Raw genomic sequence first — 17,735 nt, forward strand, 5'->3', positions numbered from 1 at the left:
GCCCGGCGTGGTGGTGCACATTTATAATCTCAGCACTTGGGAGGCTGAGACAGGAGAATCGCACAGATTCGAAGCCAGCCTCAGCAACTTAGTGAGACCTTGTTTCCAAATAAAAAATATAAAATAGGTCTGGAAGTGTAGCCCACAGGAGAAAAACCCTGGGTTCCATCCTCAGTACTACAAAAAAAAAAAAAAAAAAAAAAAAAGAATAGCTTGCAGGCAGAATGCCCCTGGGTTTAATCCTCAGTACGAAGAAAAAAAAAAAATCTTTGAGATTCAACAAATATAGGAAATAAAAGGGCCACAGAATTTACTTCCCTTATCTGACTTAAAGTAGCAACTTCTGGAAATGAGGGTGCCGAAAGCTCTCCTTTAGGGTGGCCCCACTTTGAGAAGGGGAAGTGAAAACGCTTACCCAAATCCTCTCTAAGGGACGTTGAGTGGCCCTGAAAGAGACGTAAAGGCCACGCGTACCTGGAGAGACAGACGGCACACAAGCTTATTTCCTGGTTGTCCTCCTGAAAACCCATTTCTCTTTCCAAATACAGTTTTCCTAAAATCTTTCTTCCCCTTTCCTCCACCTAAAGGATGATGTAACGGCTCTGCTTTGGGGTGTCCCCAGCCCTCACGGAAGCAGGGTGCTGATGTTAGAAGTGGGGCTTGGTTGTAATCCCAGCAGTCGGTAACCCCATCGGAATGGATTTATCCAGGTGATGGCCCAGGCTGCAGGGGCTGCTGGAGGAGGCAGGTCCCTGGGGTTGTATGTGGTCCCTTCCCCCGTCCCTCGCTGCCTCTCTAGCTTCTGACCTCCATGATGTGAAAGCACCCTGCACACTCTCGCTCTCTTTCTCCACTGCTGGTCGCCATGTCCTGAGATCCGCGGTCCCCGGCCTCACATGGACTGAACTGGCAATCTCCAAACCCCGAGCAAACAAATCTTTCCTCTGCTAGATTACATGATCAGGTCTTTGGAGTAGAAATGTGAAAATGCTGACTAACGCAGATGGTAGTAAGCCCCAGACCCTAGCCATTCTTCTCTCTCTGCATGTGTAGGGATCACAAGGGCTGGGGGGCGCTCGCCAGGCTGAGCAGCCCTAACCACGCCCTCAAGGCGCCCTCCCCGCTTCCTGTGCGGGCACTTTATATGCATAAGTCTCCAAGCTTTTTCTTGTTACTCTGTCCGTGTTCACTTAGTTCACAGGCCCAGGTGCAACACACAGAGGGAAAGTGTTTTCTTCCCCATGGGAGTTACTTGTAATCACAGCAAAACTGATAAAGACGCGCGAGTGGGCCTGAATTTCTGATTGCGTCTGTCCCATTTGCTTGCTGAGTGGGGCTTGTGTTCTGCAAGATTCGTGGACAAATGCTCCTTTACAGGCTCATAAAATATGATTAATGATTTTTTTCTTTCTTGAGAGCAAATGGGAGGAACAGACGGCAACTGTTGCACTCTCAGTCACATCAGTCCACCTCTTTCAAAGCCAGTGGTGGACTAGGAATGTACTGCCCGTGGCGATTCCAAATTCCTGATCTTTAATCCAACTAAGAACAAATGAAGGGAGAGGGTTTATTTAGGTGTTTCCTCCATTACACCAGAAATGCTTCCCAGTGCTGGGATTGCAGGCCTGTGCCATGGTACCTGGCTTCAAAGTCCACTTTATAATCTTGCATCTCTTATGTGACGTCACATCAAAAGCATTTTTTTCAAATTATGACATGGTTGTCAAAATCATGACTTAGATCCCACTTTGATGGGTTCTGATAAGTATATGGGAACCGAATCCCCTATATTTCCCCAGTAAGTGTCAGATAAGTAGACGAAGTCCTCCCACTGGACTGGAGAAGAAGTCCCTGTATAACCGGACGCGGCAGCGGTCAGCACACTGCCCAGCCGCTTGGGTTCCCCACTGCTCGGTTTACTGCCCCTTTCTCTGAGGATCAATCCCCAGGACACTTCGAAGCTTTCTGCAGCAGTACTAAGGCTGCAATTAAAAAGTAGGGCAGAGAGAACAAATTGTTAAGTCTTGAAAATACCGCCTGTCCATTAAGCGCTGGAATAAGACCTCACCTCAGAAACATCACTTAAGGATCTGAAAGGGACGAATATTTAGGGGAACAGCTTTCAAAAGTGGGTCACCTTTTTTCTGCCCTAAATTGTCTCTATATTCCCCCCTCATCTTCTCTCAAGTTGAAAAAGTAATCAAGAAAAATAAGCAAGGGGCTTGTGAACATTAGGTATTTGCTGCTTTCCTCTTGCTAAGGCTTTGAATTTTTTTTTTTTTTTTTTTTATTTCTCAGAACACAGTGTTACCCGGCACTTGGCTTGCTGGAGGCAATTTAGCAACAGGATTTATCTAACATAGCAGTTTTGGCTCTGTCTAATTTTAGGTAATTACCTCTCTTTCCTGGTGCTTCTGCTGGATCTGGTTTATCACCCAGCACTGTTTACCCCCAGGATCTGCTGCTCTGAGAGCAAGAAAAAGAGAAGCTCCATTTCCTTCATTAGATATCAAGCCCAAGATACACGTCAAGGTGTAAAAGATGGAATTTGAGACCAGTCATACAAGCCCATAAACAGGTGGAGAAAGAGGGAAGAGAAAAAAAAAAAAAACCCAAACCATAATGCTTGAACCAATAACAGATTTCCTAATCTTGAGCAAAGACCTTACTGACAGCTGGATATCTCATCTGAGTCATTACCCAAATAGGGCGACCTACTCTAGTTCACCTAGCCCTGGATATTTTCATTCAAAGCCTGTGCTTTCCTGGAACGGAGTTTGCTAACACCATAGTTAAGTTAAGCCCTGCAAACAGAGGAAGTTGCCTGGCTTCTCAGCAACCTCCCACCTTTTAGGTAAACACTTTTTTCTTCTAGAGCCTTTTATCTTTTTGTTTGGCCATAATTAAAAGTGCTTTACTAGCCTGGCTGGTGGCCCATGCTTGTAATCCCAGGATTTGGGAGGCTGAGACAGGAAGATTGTGATTCTAAGACAGCCTCAGCAACTTAATGAGGCCCTTAGCAACTCAGTGAGACCCTGTTTCAAAAAAAAAAAAAAAAATAGGACTGGGATGTAGGGGTTTCATCCCCAATATCAAAAAAAAAAAAAAAAAAAAAAGCTTTACTTTAGTTGGGTATAGGAGTATATATTTGTAAGCCCAGTATTTGAGAGGCTGAGACAGGGGATCATATATCTGAGGCCAAACTCAGTGATTTAGCAAAGACCCTCAGCAACTTAGCAAGACCCTGTTTTAAAATAAAATAAAAAAATAGGCTAGGGTTGAAACTTAGAGATAAAATGCCCCTGAGTTCAATATAAAGTACCAACAGGGGGGAAAAAAAAAGACAAGAAAAGAAAGAATACAAGAAAATCTAGTAAACATTTTATCCAGTTTTCCCCAGTGATAACACTTTGCAAAATTATAGTATCACAAGCCCGGTGTGTTGGTGCACGCCTGTAATCCCAGTACTTAGGAGAGAGAGAGGAGTAGTGCAGGTTTGCCTCCAGCCTCAAAAACTTGGTGAGGCTCTTAGCAACCTAGCGAGATTCTGCTTCCAAATAAGAAATAAAATCGGGCTTGTGGTGTAGGTAGAATGCCTCTGGGTTCAATGCCTAGTCTCTCTCTCTCTCTCCCTCTATCTCACACACACACACACACACACACACACACACACACACACACACACAATTATAACATCACAACCGGTAGACATTGGCACAAACTTGCTGTCTTCCTCAGTTGTACGTGTGTGTGTGTGTGTGTGTGCATGTAGTTGCACACAACTTTATCACTTACCAGTCAAGATGCTCGACAGGAGTAGATATTTTTGATGAAGTTTTTCCATAATTAGAATGTAAACAAATAGCTTCCTGGCACAGCCTGATTTACTATCAAATCCAATACAGCTGCTTAAAACAGAAAAGCTATTTTCAAAGGCCAATTCTGTTACCTGAAGTTCTCCAACACCTTTGTACTATTTTAGAGTTGCTCTTTTCTTTCTCTCTCTCTTTCTTTCTTTCTTTCTTTCTTTCTTTCTTTCTTTCTTTCTTTCTTTCTTTCTTTCTTTCTTATTTTGTGGTACTGGAGGTGGAACCCAGGGACATTCTACCTCCAAGCTATACCCCCAGTTCTATTCATTTATTCTTTATTTTGAAACAGGGTCTCACTGAGTTGCAAAGAGCCTCACTAAGTACTAGCTGAGGCTGTCCTCAAACCGAACTGTGATCTCAGCCTCCCAAATGTGTGCGCCACCACGCCCAGCTAGAATTGCTTGTTTAATTTTGTATAATCCCTGTACCAGTATTGGGAAGAGGCTTCAAAATGTATTAATGTACCAGTATTGGGAAACATTTTCAATTTTCAAACTATATCTTTGGTAGTAAAAAAAAAAAAAAAAAAAAAAAGACAGGAGCTTCGAGGAGAGGACTGCAGATTTCCGGGTGCCAAAGGTTATTAACAAAAGAATAGAAGAAGCCCAAAAGCCTAGGGTCTTTTTACATTTCTAAGAGAAGTGAACTTCCTCAAGAATGTGGGGGAATGGCAGACTCCAGATAAACAACACATTTTGGAGTGTAACAAAAGGTCTATCAAAAGACCTGCCCTGGAGAAAAAAGGGCGGAGCTAGTCAGGTCAGAAGACTGGTTATCTTCAGTGACTTCTTTTCAAGCATCCCCCCTATTCTATCCCAGGATAGTTTAGGGCTGTAAACTCTCTCCTATATTTCTATCTTTGTAATAATAAACTCATTTAAGTTTTCAGCAAGAGTTTGCACTAGTGTTTTATCTATCCTGGTTCTGAACAAGAACCCACGGCTACGGGGACAGTTTCTGGGAGCCTAAAAGGATCCCTGGGAACAGTTCCCCAAACCGTAATAATCCCCACTAAGTTATATTCTACCAAAGAGCAAAAATTCTGTCCTACTTGGTCTCTATTATATTTTAAATTCTGAGATGCAACCACTTTTAGCTTTTCTGCATATTTCTTCTGATATTTATGTCCAAATTTCTAGACAATCTGTTTGCTTGATTTATCTAATTTGTGTGGTACTGGGGTTGAACCCAGGGATATTCTACCTCCTAACTATACCTCTAGCCTTCTTTTTTTAAAATTTATTTTTATTGGTGCATTGTAATCATACATCACATTGGAATATAAGACTTGAGAGGATATACAAGCACACATCATCCAATTAGCCCTCATCCAGTCCCCATCCCATTCCCTCCTCCTCCCTCGATCCCATGCTTGTTTGGTGATTAACTTTGATACATATGTTTATGTACCTCCTGCTTTTTAAAGAGGCTCCATCCTCCCCTATTTCATACCCTCTGATTGGTCAACTTAATTGCTTCACTAAGGGCCCTTTCTATAGCTTGACCACTTCCTGTTGCCCGTTTCCTCCTAGTTATTGCTGATTAGGGGAAGCATCTGGTTTTAATTTTCTGCGATATTTCTCTGTGCATGCCGCGTTGCAAATACCGATCCCACTCTTGACGGCCCCAGTTGTGGCCTGGCTACCCGGTGGACTGATCAGACCTTGCTGGCTCAAGCAGCGGCCTTGCCTTATGGGAGGCCCCGATTCTGGCCTCGCTGGCCCTGACACTGGCGTAACCCCTCAGCTGGCTCCGATCCCAGCCTCGGAGGCCCCAGCACCGGCCTTGCCTCACGGCAGGCTCCGATGTTAGCCAATGGCCCCGGCATCGGCCTAACCCCTCGGCAGGCTCCGATCCCGGCCTCAGAGGCCTCAATAATGGCCTTGCCTCACAGAAGGCTCCGATACCGGCCGTTGGCCCCAGCACCGGCCTAACCCCTCGGCAGGCTCTGATCCCGGCCTCGGAGGCCCCAGCACCAGCCTTGCCTCACGACAGGCTCCGATCCTGGCCTCGCTGGCCTCGTCACCGGCCTAACCCCTCGGCAGGCTCTGATCCCGGCCTCAGAGGCCTCAATAGCGGCTTTGCCTCACGGAAGGCTCCGATGCTTTGCGTCATGGAAGGCTCCGATGCCGGCCAGTGGCCCCGGCACCGGCCTAATCCCTCAGCAGGCTCTGATCCCGGCCTCGGAGGCTCCAGCACCGGCCTTGCCTCACAGCAGGCTTCGATCCCGGCCTCGCTGGCCCCAGCACCAGCCTAACCCCTTGGCAGGCTCTGATCCCAGCCTCGGAGGCCTCAATAACGGCCTTGCCTCACGGAAGGCTCCGATGCCGGCCATTGGCCCCGGCACTGGCCTAACACCTCAGCAGGCTCTGATCCCAGTCTCGGAGGTCCCAGCACCAGCCTTGCCTCACGGCAGGCTCCGATCTCAGCTTTGCTGTGTCCGTCGCCGGCCTCACTTCTCGGCAGGCTCTAATCCGAGCACCCTCTTTGCCCAACTATTTGTCGCACGTTCTCAAGGGTGCGTGGTGGTGGTAGCATTCTGCCTCTGGGGTCATTACTTCAAAAGTTCCAGGTGTAATGCATCAGATCTCTGCCTCCCCTGAGTACTGGCCACTGCCATTGCCACTGCCTCCACCATTTCAAATCTTTCCCAAGCTCTCTTTTCACTCTGAATGTTGTCCAATCTTCCTAAGCATGCGTGACGGTAGCAATCAACCTTTGGTGTAATTTCTCCAAAAAAAAAAAAAAATAGATAAATAAGGTTGGTAGGCTCCGATTTCTGCTTCTCCTGAATACAATTCTCCACCGCCAACGCGGAGACCGCTTTCAGCATCGCCTTTCTCCTTTGTCTCCGCTAAAGTCTCTCTCCTTACAGGTGATGTCCAATATTCTTAACAATGTAGAGAAGCAGCAGTCCTCCTTAGTGGGGAATTTTTCCAATAATTCCAGTTCATTTGGATACGTTTTGTCTGCATCTCCAGTATCCTGGCATCCGCCACCTCCTTGACCCCTCTCCGATATTTTCCTTTTTTCTTTTTCTTTTCCTTTTTTACAGGGTCCTTCCGGGTGGAGAGGGGGGTCGCCTAGGGGCACCCCGCCAGCACCTGCCCACCCGCCTAGAGTCGGGGGCTCGGAGTCCTTCCGGATGGAGAGGGGGGTCGCCTAGGGGCGCCCCGCCAGCGCCTTCCCACCTGCCCAGGGTTGGGGACCTGGGGTCCTTCCGGGTGGAGAGGGGGGTGGCCTAGGGGTGCCCCGCCGGCACCTGCCCACCCACCCAGGGTTGGGCCCCCCCCCCCGGAATATGGGGTCCTTCCGGGTGGAGAGGTGGGTCGCCTAGGGGCGCCCCGCCAGCGCCTGCCCACCCGCCCAGGGTCGGGCTGGGGACCCCGGACCACGGGGTTCTTCTGGGTGGAGAGGGGGGTCGCCTAGGGGCGCCCCACCAGCGCCTGCCTACCCGCCCAGGGTCGGGGGCCTGGGGTTAGCCTTCTTTTTTTAATTTTAATTTTAATTTTGTGGTACTGGGGATGGAACCCAGGGGCTTTTCTACCTCCGGGCTACACTCCTAGACCTATTTTATACTTTATTTGGAAACAGGTCTCACTAAGTTGCTGAGAGCCTAAGTAGCTGAGGCTGGCTTTGAACCTGTGTGATCCTCCTGTGTCAGCCTTCCAAGCGCTGGGTTTACAAGCGTGCATCACCATGCCCGGCTCTTATTTTTATTTTTGAAACAGGATCTCACTAAGTTGATGAGAGTCTTACTACTTTCTGAAGTTATCCTCGAACCTGTGATCCTTCTGTCTCAGCCTCCCAAGTACTGGCATTACAGGTGTGGCATGACCATGGCCAGCTAGACAATGTATTTGTTTATTTTTTATTTACTTTTTGGTCCTGGGGATTTAACCCAGGGGTATTCTTCCTCTGAGCTACACTCTCAGCCCTATTTTATTTTACTTTTTTGGGGGGGGAGGGTGGTACTGGGGGTGGAACCCATGGGCTTTCTACCTCCAGGCTATACTCCCAGATCTATTTTATATTTTATTTGGAAACAGGGTCTCACGAAGTTGCTGAGAGCCTAAGTAGCTGAGGCTGGCTTGGAACCTGTGCGATCCTCCTGTCTCAGCCTCCCAAGCATGGGGACTACAAGCATGCACCATCATGCCTGGCCTACTTTATGAAACAGGGTCTTGTTAGATTGATGAGAGTCTCACTACTTGCTGAGGTTGCCTTCAAACCTGTGATCCCCCAGTCTTAGCCTCCCAAATACTGGGATTACAAGTGTGTGTCACCACAACCAGCTTAAACAATATGTTTGTCACAAATTAGTTGGGTTTTTTTCTCCTGAACTGACATTGATTGACTCTTATTATGGCCAATGAATATTTTCTTTTCTTTTTTTTTTTTCTTTTGCAGTACTGGGAATTGAACCCAGGGGCATTCTACCTCCGAGCTACATCCCAGCCCTATTTTTTATACTTTATTTTGAAACAGGATCTCACTGAGTTGTGAAGGGCTTTGCTAACTAGCTAAGGCTGGCCGAGAACCTGCAATCCTCCTGTCTCAGCCTCCCAAGTACAGACTCTCAAATACTGTACCACCATGCCTGACTTACTTGTTTTCTTTATATCATCAGAAGTACACACATTTCACAATCCTCCCAAAATAATGGTTCTACATTAGCTGGGTACTGTAGCACACACCTGTAATCTCAGTACTTGGGAGTCTGAGACAGAAAGATTACAGGCTCAAGACCAGCCTCAGCAACTTAGCAAGGCCCTCCACAACCTAATGAGACCCTGTTTCAAAAAGACAAAATAAAAATTAAAAAGAGCTGGAGGTGTAGCTCAGAGGTACACTGCCCGTGGGTTCAGTCCCTATTAACACACTCACATACTCACATACAAACACATACGACTACTAATAATTGTTCTGTATTGCTTAAATTGATGTATGTACTTAACAGTATGACTATGTAAGTGTTTTTCCTGTTGGGCCACGTGGTGTACTATAATTATTTTCTGTGAAATTATTGATTGCTTAGAATTGATAATTAAATTATTTGTTCATTTGCCTAGTATTTTTGAACCTGCTAAATTTTTTCTTTAAATTCCATTAAGTATACACATGAGAATAAATATTCTCTTCTCCTTATTTTGTTTGTTTATTTCTTTGGTACTGGGGATTGGTTGAATAACCCAGGCACAGTCTACCTCTGAGACAGACCTCCAGTCCTATTTAATTTTTATTTGAAACAAAGTCTCACGAGGCTCATACTGTCTCAGCCTCCCAATCTTTTCTTTCTTTTTTGGTACTGGTGATGGAACCCACCAGCATTCTACCTCTGAGTGACACCCAGCCCAATTTTTTATTTTGAAACAGGGTCTCACTGAGTTGCAAAGGGCCTCACCAAGTAGCTGAGGCTGTCTGTGAACCATGGTCCTCCTGTCCCAGCCTCCAGAATACTGGGATGACAAGCGTGCGCTAAGACACCTGGCTCAATCTTTTCTTCTTCATTTTTTTCAGATATTCAATTTTATTTTTATTTTTATTTTATTTTTAAATAAATTTATATTGGTGCTTTATAGTCATACACCTTAATGGGATAAGAAACTTGTGGAGATCTGCACGCACACATCACCCAGTCAGCCCTAACCCTTCCCTCCCCCTCCTCCTACCCGTGCTTGGCTTCCTGATGGACTTTGATATAAAAGCCCTGCGTCTTCTTGCTGCAGCCCGATTGCTCTCACCCTCTTGAAAGCCCTCTCCCCTGACTCCCCGACACTGCAGGCCTCGGGCTGCCATTGCTCTGGCTGTTCCTGTCGTCTCTTCTACCTTTCATCTCCCATTCCTTCATCTGCAGCTGTCCTCAAAGTTGTGGGCATCTTCATTATTATACTAAACCCTTTAAATAGTAAAAAAAAAAAAAAAAAAAAAAAAAAAAAACAATTCCTAACAAAGGTGAGAAATAAAGGGCACTTGAGTATGGAAGACTTTTTTTCTGTCTTTCAAATGAAGTCTCACTAGCAGCTCCAGGGCTGGGTGGCGGCTCCAGGTGGCTGAGGACCCCCGTTTTTTGTCTGTTCTGCGGTCACAGGATAGCTTTGCAGTGCCGGTCATCACATCTGCCTCTCAGGAAGAAGATAGGAGGGGGAGGGAGTGGGAGGCCTGTGCCTGTCTGTTGTCTCCTCTCCTCCTCCTTGAATTGAACCCAGGGGCATTCACATTGAAACTACACCCTTAGTCCTTTTTCTTTTCTTTTTTTTCTTTTTCTTTTTTTTTTTTAAACAGGGTCTCACTAAGTTGCTGAGGCTGGCCTCAAGCCTGTGATCCTCCTGTCTCAGCCTCCCAACTACTGGGGTCATAAGTATGCGCCACCATACCTGGCTCCATCCTCTTAAGGAGCTCACAAGGAAGCCCCATCCAACTCTGGGATTTAGATCTGACTTAATCACATGCCTGCACTTTTATATGAAGGAGCTTACCACGTTTACTAGAGCGTCCTAAAGTGTTCTCTTTTAACTAGGCATAGTGTCACTGAATACAAATAGTGCCTTTTACTGAGGAGGACTGGCTGCCGGGTGCGCAGCCATCCCTGTCATGCTGATTCATGGCTCACATCCTTGGGTTTTTAGTGCTGTCCAGTACCCGTGCCTCTTCTGACAGCATCGCCTCAGTTTCCCCTCTCCCGTTGCCGTAAGTCTTGTGGGACTCTCACCTAAGATGCCCCTCGAGTCTCCTGGCCAGAGAACTGGCCCATGAGCATAGCCAGTCACATCCTCTCCCTCTGGAATTTGACTCTGGAATAGACTATCAAAAAGACTGAAAAGAGCCGGGCATGGTGGCGCAAGCCTGTAATCCCAGTACTGTCTCGGGATTGCAGGTTCATGGGCAGCCACAGCAATTTAGTGAGACCCTGTCTCAAAATAAAAAATAAAATAGGGCAGAGAGTGAACCTGAGTTCAATCCCCAGCGCGCTCACGCGCGCGCACACACACACACACACACACACACACACACACACACACACACGAAGTAACAGAGAGCAAAATGCCTCTCATGACAAACCTGAAAAAAAATTTAATCTACAAAGTGGCTCTGATTCCTGCATTTTCTTTTCTTTTAATTTCTTGAGTGACCTCCATCCTTCTAATGAATCATTTTTCTCCCTAAGTGAATGAGTCCATTTCTGTGGCCTGAGATCCAAGAAGCCTTGATCGCTACCTCCTGTCTGGTGGCTCCGCCCTCGAGCTTCCTCGCCACACAGTCCCAGAGGACACGGTTTGTACTGTGTCCTCTCTAACCGTGACCCGTGCACACAGCGCTGGGCGAGTCATGACCCTATCAGGCCACTTCATGCCATACGCTATTGCGGGAGCTGTGTGTGTGTGTGTGTGTGTGTGTGTGTGTTGCTGGGGATCAAACCCAGGGGCATCCTACCTCTGAGCTAAGCCCTATTTTATTTTTATTTTGAAATAGGGTCTCACTAACATGTTGAGAGTCTCACTACTTGCTGAGGCTGTCCTCAAACCTCCTCCTGTCTCAGTCTTCCAAGTACTGGAATTCCAAGTGGGCGCCACCATGACGTCATGCAAGAGCTATCTTTATAGGACTGGGGATGTAGTTTGGAGGTAGAATGCCCCTGGGTTCAACTCCTAGTACCACACACACAAAAAAAAGGTACGAATATGTCACTTCCTTTCTTGAAAGTCATCAATGGCTCTCCACCAGGATAAGTAATAAAACCTGCCTCCAGGTAATTTCCTCAACATTCACATTTGTGACATACCCCTATTTCTCATGCCATTTGTACCCACGTCTGGGCCAATCAAATAAGCCATATTTCAACTCATCATGCATCCCGCACCTCCTCTGCCTGGTTCACTGTGGGAATCCTTTCCCTTCTCCCTCAGCATCTCACCAGTCCACATGCTTGCACCTTGGACAGCCCACTGGCTTTCTACTGTCATTGGCTCCTCAGGCCTTCCCAGTCAGAATCACCACCCGTCCTTGGGTGACCAGTTGTACTGTGCGTTCCTGCTTATCCTCTACCATAGCGTTCTCTCTTTAAGCCCTGTGCCGCGTACTCCATGGGAAGGGCTGGGTTCCACTCTGCTTTATTATGATGTAATTAGCAAGAAACATTCTTAATTCTCAGGTATATTTCCTTTATTAGGAGAAAGAAATATGCAAAGAACTCGGGAGGCAGGGGAAATAAATTAAGCTGGGAATAGAGCAGGTGTTGGTGATCTCAGCTATTTGGGAGGCTAAGAAAGGAAAATTGCTTGAGCCCAGAGTTAGGGACCAACGTGGGCAACATAGCGAGACCCCCATCTCAAAAATGAATTAAAAGCTGGGCGTGGTGGCGCACGCTTGTAATCCCAGCATTCAGGAGGCTGAGACCGGAGGATCATGGTTTGTGGACAGCCTCAGCTATTTAGTGAGGCCCTTTGCAACTTAGTGAGAACCTGTTTCAAAATAAAGAATAAAAAAATAGGGCAGGGAGTGTAGCTCAGAGGTCAAATGCCTCTGGATTCCAACCCCAGACCCACACACACACACACACACACAAAGAATTAATAAGCCAGATGTGGTTGTGCATGCCTGTAATCCCAGTGCTTGGGAGGCTGAGACAGAAAAATCACAGGTTCAAGGCCAGCCTCAGCCACTTAGTGAGATCCTGTTTGAAAATAAAATAGGGCTGGGAGTATAGCCCAGAGGTAGAAGGACCTTGGGTTCAATCCCTAGTACAGAAAAAATAAATAAAAAAAGAAAAAGATCAAGTCAAGAAATACATTGAGGGAAGATGTTTCTCCCTAAAAATAGATGTTTTTATCTTCAAATAGAGAATGACCTAGCACCATCCTTGCAAACTTCTTTTCAACTTGAGAGACACTGAATATATCTGTATGTAATTTTAGTAATGTCTTTGACAATTAATATCTTAAATTTAATAAAGAAAAAGCATTAGGAATACAAAGAGGGTCACATGTTATATTATATTGCTTTCTTTTCTGAAAACATGTCAGATTGTACCCAGAATAAACCTAAGAATAGAATTTAAGGGCATCATCAGGGACTCTAAATTTCTTACTTGGACATTCTGCACACTGAAAAGTGGGTTATATTTAAGAACAATGGTATTTTATTTTAGCGGCTCATTCCCTCCCTGGGAGAACATCCATCCCTGGTGCTTCTGTGAACTTCTATTGCTTTTAGCCTCACATGGGGACTCATTTTCCCACAGTGAATCAGTGATTTTCATTTCCTAATAAAAGGTCACTACATTATCTGTCATGTCCCTCTGAAAATGTTCTTATTCTTGATTCTCCAGAAAAAGAATTTCTTAATGATAAAAAGAAGGAAAAAAGGAAGGGAGAGAGGGAAGGGAGGAGGGGAAGGAAAAAAGGCAGGAAAGAAGGAAGGAAGGAAGGGAAGAAAGAAGACCCCCTGTTGCTTATTTATAGTCACCTATCACTGCACCGGGGTCACGTGCCCACTTCTCAAAACCTAAAGAGAGGCTCAGCCCTTCAGCTTTTGTTGGGATTGCCTCTTCACTCTCTGCTTTTCTGTGGGCGTTATAACACTATCTTCATCACACATACATTTCTGATAATGTTCCTCCTGGCATCGCTCAGCCTCTTTGCCCCTTTGAAGTTCTTTGCCAATCCTGATTGCTTTTACTTTCTGAACTCTTAAAAGCTTCTCTACTCCCAGAACCAAGTTCCCGGTCCCAGAGGCCCTGGTCTTCACGTCTTCAAGCTGCACCTTCTGTGCGCACGGTCGCTCACGCCCTTGCAGTGGCAGGCTGAGGACCAAGTCCTCTGAGGACTTCTTAGAGACTCCAGATAATTCGGCCACAACCTTCTCTCCACTCCTCTCACACTTTGCGCTTCTTTGTGGGTTTTGTCGCGATGAATTCCTGTCATTCTTTTGTCCAGCTTCCTGTCTCACCAGGGAACTCTTTAAGGACCAGGTCAGATCTTCACCATGGAAACCCATCCTCAGTAGGGGCTCAGTGCCAGCCTGATTACATCAGTTCTTGTTCCTTTCTCTGCACGGAATGCTGCCGCCTGCCTTTGGCCCTTTCACCTTAGGCATCACGCAGTGTCTTGTGGTCCTTCACCTGACATCTGGATGTTCACCTGCTGGGGATGATTCTGAAGCCGCGGTCCCCAGCTTGCTCCCTGCCTCCATGATTTTCTATATACTCCCTTTCAACTTCTCTTGTCTTTTCCCATGTGATGCCCTGTTATTTCTGGATATTCTACTCCGCATTAGCTTGGCAGGAAGAACAGAAAAAATCCCCCCAAGAACTATGTGGGTATAGTTAGACCATCAAGTTATAGCATGATTTCTCCACAGTCCTTTCCCCAAGCGTCAAACCACCTTTTGTGGTAGATTATTAAAAGTTACTAAAATGGAAGACCAAAACTTCCTTTGCAAGAACCTTTCCCCCGGTACTCACAAAAGAACGTAACCACAGATGAGCGGCCCGCAGAGGGTCATGCATCCAGGCCCTCCCCGTACCCAACCTCAATCACTAACGGTCACGTTTCAACATCTGTAAGCCCGCCTGCCGGCTTCCACCCTTCGTCACAAATCTATAGAACGAGAACTCAGGTGTAGCTCAGGGTCAGAATTTTTTAGGAGTTAGTCTGACTTTGGCCCACCTGTGTAATAAACTTCCTCTTTTCTACCCTAAGTGGCATTAGGTGGACTATTCCAGAGAATTTCTGCAACACTTTCTTTGGCAGATCTCCTAAAACCCCTGCTACGGCTTGAACCTCCCCTCCAAAGCTCAGGCTGGAATTTAATTGCCTTGGTACCGGTGCTAAGAGGTGGGGCCTGGCTATGGTTTGGATTTTTTTTTTTTTTTTTTTTTTGGTGGTGGTACTGGGGGTGGAACCCAGATGCCTTCTACCTCCGGGCTATATTCCCAGACCTATTTTATATTTTATTTGGAAACAGGGTCTCACTAAGTTGCTAAGAGCCTCACTAAGTAGCTGAGGCTGGCTTCGAACTTGTGCGATCCTCCTGTCTCAGCCTCCCAAACGCGGGGATTACAAGCGTGTGCCACCACGCCCGGCTATGGTTTGGACTAGAATGTCCTCCAGACCTCGTGCATAGACCAGACAGCCAGGTTAGAGGGCCGCCCGAGAGGAGTGGCTGGGGACAGTGTTTTCCAGTCAGGCTTCGTAGCTTTTGTAGTTTCTGGAGTTTCTCTCTCCCCTGCAACAAGGGACTGATACAAGCTTTCTACTTTTCTCCCTGTCCCCCCTCATCATGCCCTAAGGTCCTGTGGCCCAGTCTCCTGCTTGGCAGCTGTTGTAAATGGATTCTTTATATTTGTACTGAAATCTCCAGACCCACCAGTATAAAAACATCTCTTCCTCTGAGTGTTGGGCATCAGACAGACCCAGAGAGGTGACTAGGAGCTGGGCATGCTGGTGCACGTCTATAATCCCGGGACTTGGGAGCCTGGGGTAGGAGGATCTCAGGTTCAAGATCAGCCTCAGCAAACTGGCAACACCTTGCTTTGAAATAAAAAAATATAAAAAGGGCTGAGGGTATAGCTTGGAGGTAGGACACCGCTGGGTTCAATCCTCAGTATCAAAAAGAAAAAAGAAGAAAGAAGGATGGAAGAAAAGAAATCAAAAAGAGATGATTAGCCCATGATCAGCCCTTGTGAAGGTGATGCCGTGAAGGTGATGCCGTGTGGCTGAGTACAATGAGTGAGATCACTGTGGGCTCCTCTGCCCCGCCCCGCCCTCGCCAGTCCCGCACTGGCTTCCTTGACTTTCTCCCCGGTCATGGCCCAGCAGGACCATCTTGTCAGATACCAGTGCCTTCTTTTTGGCTTTCCCACCGTGAGTCAAATAAACCTCTATTGCTTATAATTTACCCAGTCTGTGGTATAATGCAGCAGAACATGGACTAGGGCACCCCAATTCCTTTCTTTTTTTATTGGTGGTACTGGGGGGTGGAACTCAGGGGCTTTTTACCTCTGGACTATACTCCCAGGCCTATTTTTTGTTTTTTGTATTTTATTTGGAAACAGGGACTCAATACGTTGCTGAGAGCCTCACTCAGTAGCTGAGGCTGGCTTTGAACCTGTGCGATCCTCCTGTCTCAGCCTCCCAAGCGCAGGGATTACAAGTGTGCGCCACCACGCCCGGCTACCCCAGTTCCTTTCTGAGGCTTCCATAAGTGCTGGGGGAGGAGCTCACACCTGTGATTCCAGCTAGGCAGAAGGATTACAAGTTGGAGGCCAGACTGAGCAACTTAGAGAGGCCCTCTTGAAAAATAAAAATAAAAATAGGTCTGGGAAAAAGGTCAGTGGCAGAGTACTCTTGTGTTCAATTGCTAATTCCAGAGGAGGTGGAGGAAAGACTTGTATAAGGAAGGACAGAAGAAATTTCCTTGTTTATCTTGAATTCATCTGTTTTTAACTTCCTTCCGAATACTTGCTCTTCTAAAATAACAAAATGGTAAATCTATCCATCTTTCCTCCAAAGAAAGATGACCTTAAGACTTTTATTTTTAATTTTAAATGACATGGATAAGCCAGGTGTGGTGGCACACACTTGTAATCCCAGCTTCAGGAGACCGAGACAGGAGGATCGCAGTTCACGGGCAGCCTCAGCTACTTAGTGAGGCCCTCTGCAACTCAGTGAGACTCTGTTTCAAAATAAAGAATAAAAAATAGGGCTGGGGGTGTCACTTGGAGGTAGAATGCCCCCTGGGTTCCATCCCCAGTACTACCAGAAAAAAAAAAAAAAAGACATGGCAGATAACATATATTCTAAAAACCGTAGGAGTAACAGGCAAATTTATTTTTTTATTTTTTTTTATTTTTTTTGTGGGTTTGGGGATGGAACCCAGAGGCATTTGACCTCTGTGCTACACCCCCTGCCCAAATTTTTATTCTTTATTTTGAAACAGGGTCTCACTGAGTTGCAGAGGGCCTCACTAAGTAGCTGAGGCTGTCCGCAAACTGCGATCCTCTGGTCTCAGCCTCCCGAATGCTGGGATTACAAGCGTGCGCCACCACGCCTGGCTAATAACAGGCAAATTCAAAGCCCTCCCACTTCCCATTTGAACTACTGCACTAACCTAGTGTGTCCCATCCAGGCCACTTTCTGTACATTTGCATATCTGTTTGGGTGGCTGTGGGGTCTTGGCATGGAAAATTGGTTTCATTTTGAGTTTTTCTTAATGGGAGTCAAGGCCAAATCCCGGAGAAGCTCCAAACACCTGTTGTGGCCTTGCGTGATGTCCATGCCCGGCAGAGCGCAGTTCTCAGAGGTGGAAGACAGTTGCTCAGGACCAGACTGTGAAACTGCAGCTTAATGTCTGATCATAGCTGTCGATTTTGGGGCACAGTGTGGCTCCATCAGATGCCCACAGCCTCGCTGCCTGCTGGTGGTCCTCACAAGAGCAGAGAAGGCGGCTGGGCTCCCCCTACAAATGGGTGGGAGTGTAGGTGGCCATTAGAGTGGGAGGATCTGTGATCAGAATCTCAGGATTCCTCCCTGGATGCTGCAGGTACCCACTAGGCAGGCCAAATGTGTGTGGTTTAAGTTGTTCTCTGCAGATCTTTGAATGAAACAACTTAAACTTTTCATCTAGCCAGGTGTGGTGGCACACGTCTGCAATTCCAGTACTTGGGAGGCTCAGACAGGAGGATTGTAGGTTCAAGACCAGCCTCAGCAACTTAATGAGACTCAGTTTCAAAACAGAAAATAAATTAGGCTGGGTGTGGTGGCACACAACTGTAATCTCGGTACCTGGGAGGCTGAGACAGAAGGATTGCAGGTTTGAGAATAGTCTCAACTAGCAGAGAGACGGTCATCAACCTAGGGAGACCCT

This window comes from Muscardinus avellanarius, assembly GCF_963383645.1.
Source record: "Muscardinus avellanarius genome assembly, chromosome: 2".
NCBI lineage: Eukaryota > Metazoa > Chordata > Mammalia > Rodentia > Gliridae > Muscardinus > Muscardinus avellanarius.